Source organism: Vidua chalybeata, chromosome 2 (assembly GCF_026979565.1).
Source record: "Vidua chalybeata isolate OUT-0048 chromosome 2, bVidCha1 merged haplotype, whole genome shotgun sequence".
NCBI lineage: Eukaryota > Metazoa > Chordata > Aves > Passeriformes > Viduidae > Vidua > Vidua chalybeata.
Genome location: NC_071531.1, coordinates 73,913,041 through 73,920,492, shown reverse-complemented (window position 1 = coordinate 73,920,492; position 7,452 = coordinate 73,913,041). Strand labels below are relative to the sequence as shown.

At 40.7% G+C, this 7,452-nt stretch overlaps 1 protein-coding gene across 1 annotated transcript in view; it reads left to right on the top strand.

Annotated features, from left to right (window-relative positions):
- CRACR2A (calcium release activated channel regulator 2A) overlaps positions 1–7,452 on the top strand; it is a 53,152-nt gene continuing 45,700 nt past the window's right edge. Inside the window, exon 1 of the mRNA XM_053936591.1 lies at positions 1–60. The gene's annotated coding sequence lies outside the window, so the exon portion shown is untranslated. The remainder of the gene's footprint in view (positions 61–7,452) is intronic.

The following is a 7,452-nucleotide window of genomic DNA, read 5'->3' as shown; positions in this document are numbered from 1 at the left end:
CTCGCTTCCAGCCCGGGGAGCGCCGGCCGGGCCAGCCCGAGGGGCCGGCGCCTGCGGCAGGTGAGTCGGGGCGGCATCGCGGCCCGGAGGAGCCGGGGCAGGGGACGGCGAGGTCCGTGCCCGGCCGGACCGCTCTCCCGGCGGGGAGGCACCTGCGGCCGCCGCTTCGCCGTGCCCTGCAGAGAGAGCCCCGGCGTCCCCAGCGAGCCCCGCTCTGTCGCAAGCCGCGCTTCCTGCGCGGGGCCCGGCGGGCTCCGGCAGCCGGCACGGAGCGCGCTCTGTCCCCTGACGGGGCTCACCGAGGGGAGCGCCGGCCCGGCAAGGTGCCAGGGGCGGGGGGCTGCCCTTGGCTGTCCCTCCGCTCGCTGCCAGGCTGGAAGGTGGCTGGAAGCGGCCGCCAGCAGGCTGGTGCAGCCCTCGCAGCGCCGGCTGCGGCGCGAACGCCCGCACGGCGATGGAGCCAACTCCGCCGTGGGGCCGGGGCTGGCGTGGGGAGCGACAGCTCAGTGCCGGGGCTGCGACTGTCGTGACTCCTCCCACACGCGGAATGTTTCCCAAAGGTGGTGCCCAAAAGTGCCGGCGGCGGGCAGTCGTTGTGCAGGCGCTCCCGCCGTGCCTCGTGCAGCTTCGTGCCGATGCTGTCGGAGAGAAGTCCTTGGATGACCTGGCCACCTCAGGAGCTGCCCCGCTGGTTTTCGCTTCCCTGCAGATACAGAAGATGAATCAATTTGTGGCTGGTGGCTGCCTTCAGGCTCACCAAATGCTTGTTGAAGAAAAAGGCAGTGCTGTTCCTGGTGATTGTAGAGATGATTCCTGTGTCCCCCTGCAATAGTTTGGTGTCACTCTTACTCTGCTGTAACATTTATGTGATCTCTGATTGCATTTTCTGTCTTGATACTGAAGGCTTATGATGACTGTAAATGACAGTTATGAAAGAAACGTGCTGCTACCAGGATAATAGATTTCTTAATATACACCAGTAGAACAGATTATTACTGCATGTAGTGAAACGTGGGTAGTGTCACAATTGGGAGAATGGTAAAATCCCTCTGGAACACGTTGGCTAATTTAATGTGCTCTTCTGTTTTCTTAGTTGCAACTTTGTGGTTTTCAACAGTAGTTTTCAGCTTAGTTTCGCTTTTCTTTTTAGAATAAGTGAATTATTCTGATGCATGGTAAAAGTTTATTGGATTTCTGTGGGTTGTTCTAACAACCCTGGTCCCCATATTTGAGCTTCAGTAATTGCACAGATCAAAAGGGAACCATTACACCCAAAAGTACAAGAGTGAAAATTAAATGTTGATCTTCTCTAAACTAGATTCTCATCTTTCATGAAATTGAGAAAAGAACTCAAAAGTCAGAGTCTGAAGTACAAAAAGGAAGATACATGTCTGTACATTTCTGTGAATGGATTAAGTAGCAAACGAGATTTAGGGCGGTAATACTTTACAGTCTCATGGTCTGCCAGCTCTGAGAGACTTAAGCTCACTGCTGCTGAAATGAATGAGGTGTGTTTGGGTCCTCGTGAACTGTCTCTGCCTCCCCACCACCACCATTTCCTCTTATCTTGTGGTGGACTGCAAGATAACAGTAAAACAAGTAGCAGAAATAAATGCACTAAAGAGTACCACTCTACAAGCTTTGTTTGTGGTTTCTTCAAACCACAGGATGAATGTGCTGCTTCTAACAGGTCTCTCTTTTCTCCCATTTCTGTTCATTGACAAATGATATGCTATCATGATTTTTAGGTGGGTAAATGGTGGGTAAATGGAGGAGTAAAGAGTAGTGGTCTTCCCTGATTCAATCTCTACTGTTTGCTAATTTGCTGTCTAAATATATATGTGAACATATAGTCCCAACATGTAAGTTTGGAGTAACACATCTATTTTATTTTTTAAATTTTAATTCTCATATTGAGAAATATGCTGAGAAATATTTATCATGTTTAGAAATAGCATATAGGGTTTTATTTCTCTGTTGAAAAATGCAGATTTAGTCAGTTCAAGTTAAACCTGATGTAAAAACATAATTGATTCCACTGTTCATGACCTAATTCATGCAGAAGCAACAGGGTGTCTGTGTCTGATTGAAACTGAGTTTAAAGATTTTGGACTTATCTTATTCTCTAGTCTCACAGAGGGGGTGTCAAGGAAAGTGAAGGGTCTTGCTGGGGAACTTCCATTAACTGAAGAGCAGCATAAATGAAGTTAGGGATCCTGCACAATTGTAAAGATAACTTTCTGAGTAATTGGATCACACAGAAAGGGGAAGTTGTCTATTCAAAAGCAGTAGTGAATGAAAATCCAATTTTGAATCTGTAATGATGCATTTTTACTTGTTTGCATACTGAGACTTTTTTGTAGAACTGAACAGGATGAAGTACACTAAGCCTCTCTCCTAATCAAACATAGATATGTGGATTTGTTTATATGTGTTTCCAAGGCCTTGGAAGTGAGCTGAGCAGAGCAGATAGCATGAAGGTTATCTTGTTCTGCATATAGGAAAATATGACTCTTTTAGTATCCTATTTTACCATTACTTTTTGCAGTGGAAAACAAGTGGACTAGCAAACTAAATATTCTTGTGCCTCACTTACATGCTCTTGCCCCATAAAACCTGTCCCACTGACTCAAGTGAAGGTATTAGAAATTCTGAAAGTTTTGAAGACAATAATTCGTGCCAACCTGGCTTCAAACCAAGTGCCAAATAACTAATGAAACACTTGAAATATGTCTCTCTGTCTTCTAGTGGAATCAGCATTGACTTGGGTCCTCTAAGGTCCATGGCAGTGTAGATTGAAATTTTATACTAACATTTTTTTCCATGAAAAATGATTCTTATTTGAAGAGAATATTTAATTTGCATCTCAAAAATCTTTGACTTAAGTTAAAGATGTAACATTCCTTGAAAAACTTGAAATAGAGAGTGTATTTTAGACTTCAAGCCAGATTGTTGTTGGTTTTCAGGCAGATAAAAGGTTTTGATTTTTTTTCAGAAATTAAATTTTTAGAAGGGCTTTTAGAGGAGGAAGAATATTTCAAGGGTTTTTTTGTGCAAATGGTGTACTTTAAAGATGTTCTTGTCAACCTGATTTCACCAGCTGAAAGTAGCTCCATTTAGCAGTGAGTCATTAGGAAAACCTGAAAGATAAGACAATTAAAAGAGGTATATACTATTTAACCTAAACTTTTTCCAGATCATTGCACTTCAGGGGAAGGGGGTTACCAGTGCAAATAATTTGTCTACAAATGGAACAGCTCATGTGAATTGGCGATATCTCCTGCCAGAACGTCATGTTACGCCACTTACTAATATAATGCTGTTACCAATATAGTTAATTGAATTTAATTTCAGTACTTGGAACAATGCAGCACAATAAATTGTACTTAGAGGCTTTTTCAAACATAAATGATTCTGTGATTCTTTGCAGTCAGATGGACTCAGCCCAGTTTTGACTTTACTACATTTAGAATGTGTTGCATATGTTGTAAGATGCTCCTTAACAGTAGGAACAGTAGGAGTAGATTTTACATCCCTGAATTAACAAATAATGTTTTAGAAATAAGTTAAAATAATGGTAGAATAGTTCTACATAGTTCTGTAATAGTTCTAATACAGGTTTTGTAAATGCTAGTGTCTGTCCAGTTTACATGCAGACATTTATAAAACCACATGCTACAGCCACAAATGTTAACCTGAGTTTTAGCCCAAAACAGGTAACTGGCCGAGCTGTATTTGTATGCAGTAATGATTTACTGGTAATTTAGAGAGATAAAGACAGTGAGGTGAGGAAAATACCCACTCAGATACTCATGCACACTTGTACCACCATCCTGCTCAGGTATTGCGTAGGTCAGCAGTTTCTTGCAGCCAGCAGGAAGGTGAGGAACAAGAGGTGGGGAGAAGAGTTCTTGGAACCAGTTTTCTTGAATAAGATGGAAAGAGCAGAAGGAGGAAGAGGAGACAATGGGTCCTTAAGCCTGCAGAGACTACAGGCAGGGTGCTCTCAGTTCTGATGATCTTGTGATTATTCTGCAACAGTGATTTCCATGATGATGGCTGCCCCTAAATTCAGTGTCCCTCCATAAGAAGTTTGCGTTTCCAGGCAGCTCTTAGCTTTTGACTTCTTAAATTCTTTAAAAAGGAAGCATCCAAAGCAATGAAGCAAGAGGAAAAGATGTATTTCTGTTAAAGTCATTATCTAGAGTAGCTTTACTTCTCAAGGATCCTAGCAGCACTTAACACCCATTTTAACTTAATCCTGCATTTTCAGCATGGACCCCTAAGAACTGCTTAGATTTAGGCAATGAAGATCCTGTTAGTTGTTTTTCATTAGTGTTTTCATATTGAAGAGCAGGATGGTGAATAAATGAGTATGCCTGCTTACCCTGGGCATCTGAATTTTAATACATGGATAGTTTTATTTACTACTTCTACATAAGCCAGCAAGAAGCCAGGCAGGAGATCTTTTGTATTCCTCTTCCTCTGGGGAAGCTGGCCTTTGGGAGGAGAAAATTTCTTACAAACCCAGTGAAAACTAGTTGCTTGAATGCAAATGTTAAAAATAAAAGTTTAATGAAGATACGTTCATCAGTAGGAGTTGGAATTCTGCATCATAGTGCACAGAATTGTGGTTTGGTTCTTTCTCCAACGTGTATTTGTGGATTCATCTAGGGACAAATGCCCTAGGGGGAGCAAGTGGTCTCTGTCCAAAGTCTTTGGCTGTCTGTTTTGGAATCCTTAATCACTTCAAGCATATTTTCTGTTTTTCTCCTGTTTCACAGTTCATATTGTTGACACACTGCTTCAGATATCTAATCTGCATTTTTATCCTTCTTGTTTAGATTTAAGGTGTTTTTTTTGGGTTTGGTTGTGGTTTTTTTTGTTTGGTTGTTTTTGGTTGGTTTTTTTTTTTCTTTCCCCTTAACAAGTGATCTTCTGAAAAGGAGAAATTTCATTTATATGACTCTGGTGTATGTTTAACACGCAGTATCTTCTCCCACGTCTTTTTTCTCCTTGACTTCTGCTGAGCTCCCTTAACTTGAAATAAATTGTAAGTAATTTTTAAAGCCTTGTTGTGGTATAAATGAAGCTTTAACCTTGCAGATAGCAAAGTAGGTGATCCTAATGGTTCCCTTAATCTTTAAAAGCTAATCAGGTCTGGCTGGAGAGTTTCTGTTAAGACTGAATCCAAACAGTCTGTCAAGATTGATTCTAAACAGAATTTGGTTCTCCCACACAAATCTACTTAGACGAAAGGAATTTCTACATAACTTAGTTTTTCCTTTCACAGGCCAGTGGATGTGGGATTCTTCTTTTTGTCTCTGCCTTTGCTACTCCCCTGAAATTATTTTCATGACACATTCCTTTCAGACTATGTTCTTGTGGTCCTTCACAGGAACTCCAGCCTGCCTCAGATCTCTCCCTCTGGAGTTAAACTCCTCACACCCACTCCATGGTGTACAATCTCCTAAGATGAAGAGTCATAAGAGATTGTGTACATCATGAGAGAAGTGAATTCAGGCTGTGTGGAAGAGGCTTTGATGATACACTTCATCACAAGATTTTCTAACTTGCACGTTATTACTTGAAAGCCAAAACTGGAGGAATCAATGTCCCCTTTTTTTCATCCAGCTGTGTCTAGGTGTCCATATGGTTAGGCCAAGGTTTATAATGCTTCCATGAGAGCTTAAAGGTTAATTGTCTTAGTCATAATTGAGGAAAACCAGCTATTTTCTTGAGCACACAACTTCATATTTCTGCTAGTTGTTTTAAGTGTGGGACCTGAATTTTTATGTTGGATGGTCATAAAATCTTTCTTAAATGGCTAGAAGTAACACTCAAGTCCACTGATCTAGTCATATTTCTCAGGAGTGATCTCCTCTGCCATTATTTGCAGATTTGTGTTTGGTCTGTTCTTCCAGGATGACAGAACTGCACTGTCTTTGCAGCCATGTGTTCAGTGCTCCACCTTCTTTATCCTTGGGTGGGTTTTCATGTCTAGCTTGTCTGACATATTTGCTTCTTGTGGATTGTATTATGTACAGGGGGAGCATATTTCTCCAATCCTGTACCTAGAAAACTTCTATGTACTTGAGATTGGTTATTGCGCTCTCTTTGGTCTTAGCAGTCCCATTCCTCTGTTATTCTCTGTAGGTCCTGTTTTTTTATGATTCTTCCTTGATGGACTACTTGGGCTTAATTAAATTAAATAAACTATTACTTTCCAGTTGAAATTGAAAGGATTCTACAACAGAATTTGTGTCTAACTGGATGAATACTTGTTCAAAAGCAGGGCAGAGCAATCAGGAACAGAATAACTTCCTTGTAGTGATGCATTTTAGCTTTAGGAGCTTTTCAGCACAATGCAGAATAACTAACTTTGATAACTAACTCTGACATGAAGTTATTTCTGAAGAGGTCCCTGTTCATGTGTCAGGCATGCTACACTGCAGCTGTGGGTTATTTTAACAAAGATCATTTGGTTGTAGGAAATAAATATTTCTTGTAGAAAAAGTATGCAATCTATTTTTTATTTTGTAGTGTTTGTAAGATGTGTTCTCTCTCGTAACAGTGTTTTGAATAAATCCAAAGTGACCTTTGGATTTATTGGTATTAAATAAACTTACAAGATTTTTCAGCTGATGGTATGTTTTGAAGTGTGCTGCAGAAAATTTGTACCTGTAGACACATATTAAGAAAAATATTTCACTGAAATGTAAAAAGCAGAAGAGATATGAGGGCAGGCGAAACAGCTCTCTAGGTTTTTAACTATCACAGTTAAGGACAACGGGGCTGTCATACATCATGACTTGTGAAATCTGTGGCTCAGCATTGCTCTGTACTTCTAGAGTTTGGTGATTTGCAGTAGACCTGGTTGGAAATGATGAAAATGCCTTTTGGAATATTAACAGTGATCTGCCTTTTGCAGACATGTCCAAAATTTACCTCATGATTAATGGACAGAAACCTTGTGAATCACACGTCCATGTTTAGTATTTGGAGCTATGCTTGTTTGCATCAGATCATGATATGACCTATTTTGCATAATGAAGCATGTTAGTAGCTAAAAGAATGGAAATCAAAGGTCTTAATAGAATTGATTTTGTAAGCCATTCATTTTCTAAAGGAGATGGATGATTGAATGGAACTACCTATGTTATTTGAAACTGGCTTTGAGGTAATTACTGAGTGCTAATTCAGTAATGGGGGACAAATTGCAGTTTTAATCTTTCATGTTATTACCAGCATTTCCAACCTATCAGGGCACTGTAGGAATTATGATGAACTCTATCAACTCTAGAAGCTGCCATAAGGATTAAGAATTTTTGCAGATGCTCTAATTTAATTTTCTGCTGTATTGAAGACACTTGCTGTGTAGCAAGTTTTTATGATGTGTATAAAAGGTGGGGCAACTTATAAGAAGGTGAGGCTCTCATGATGCATGTAATT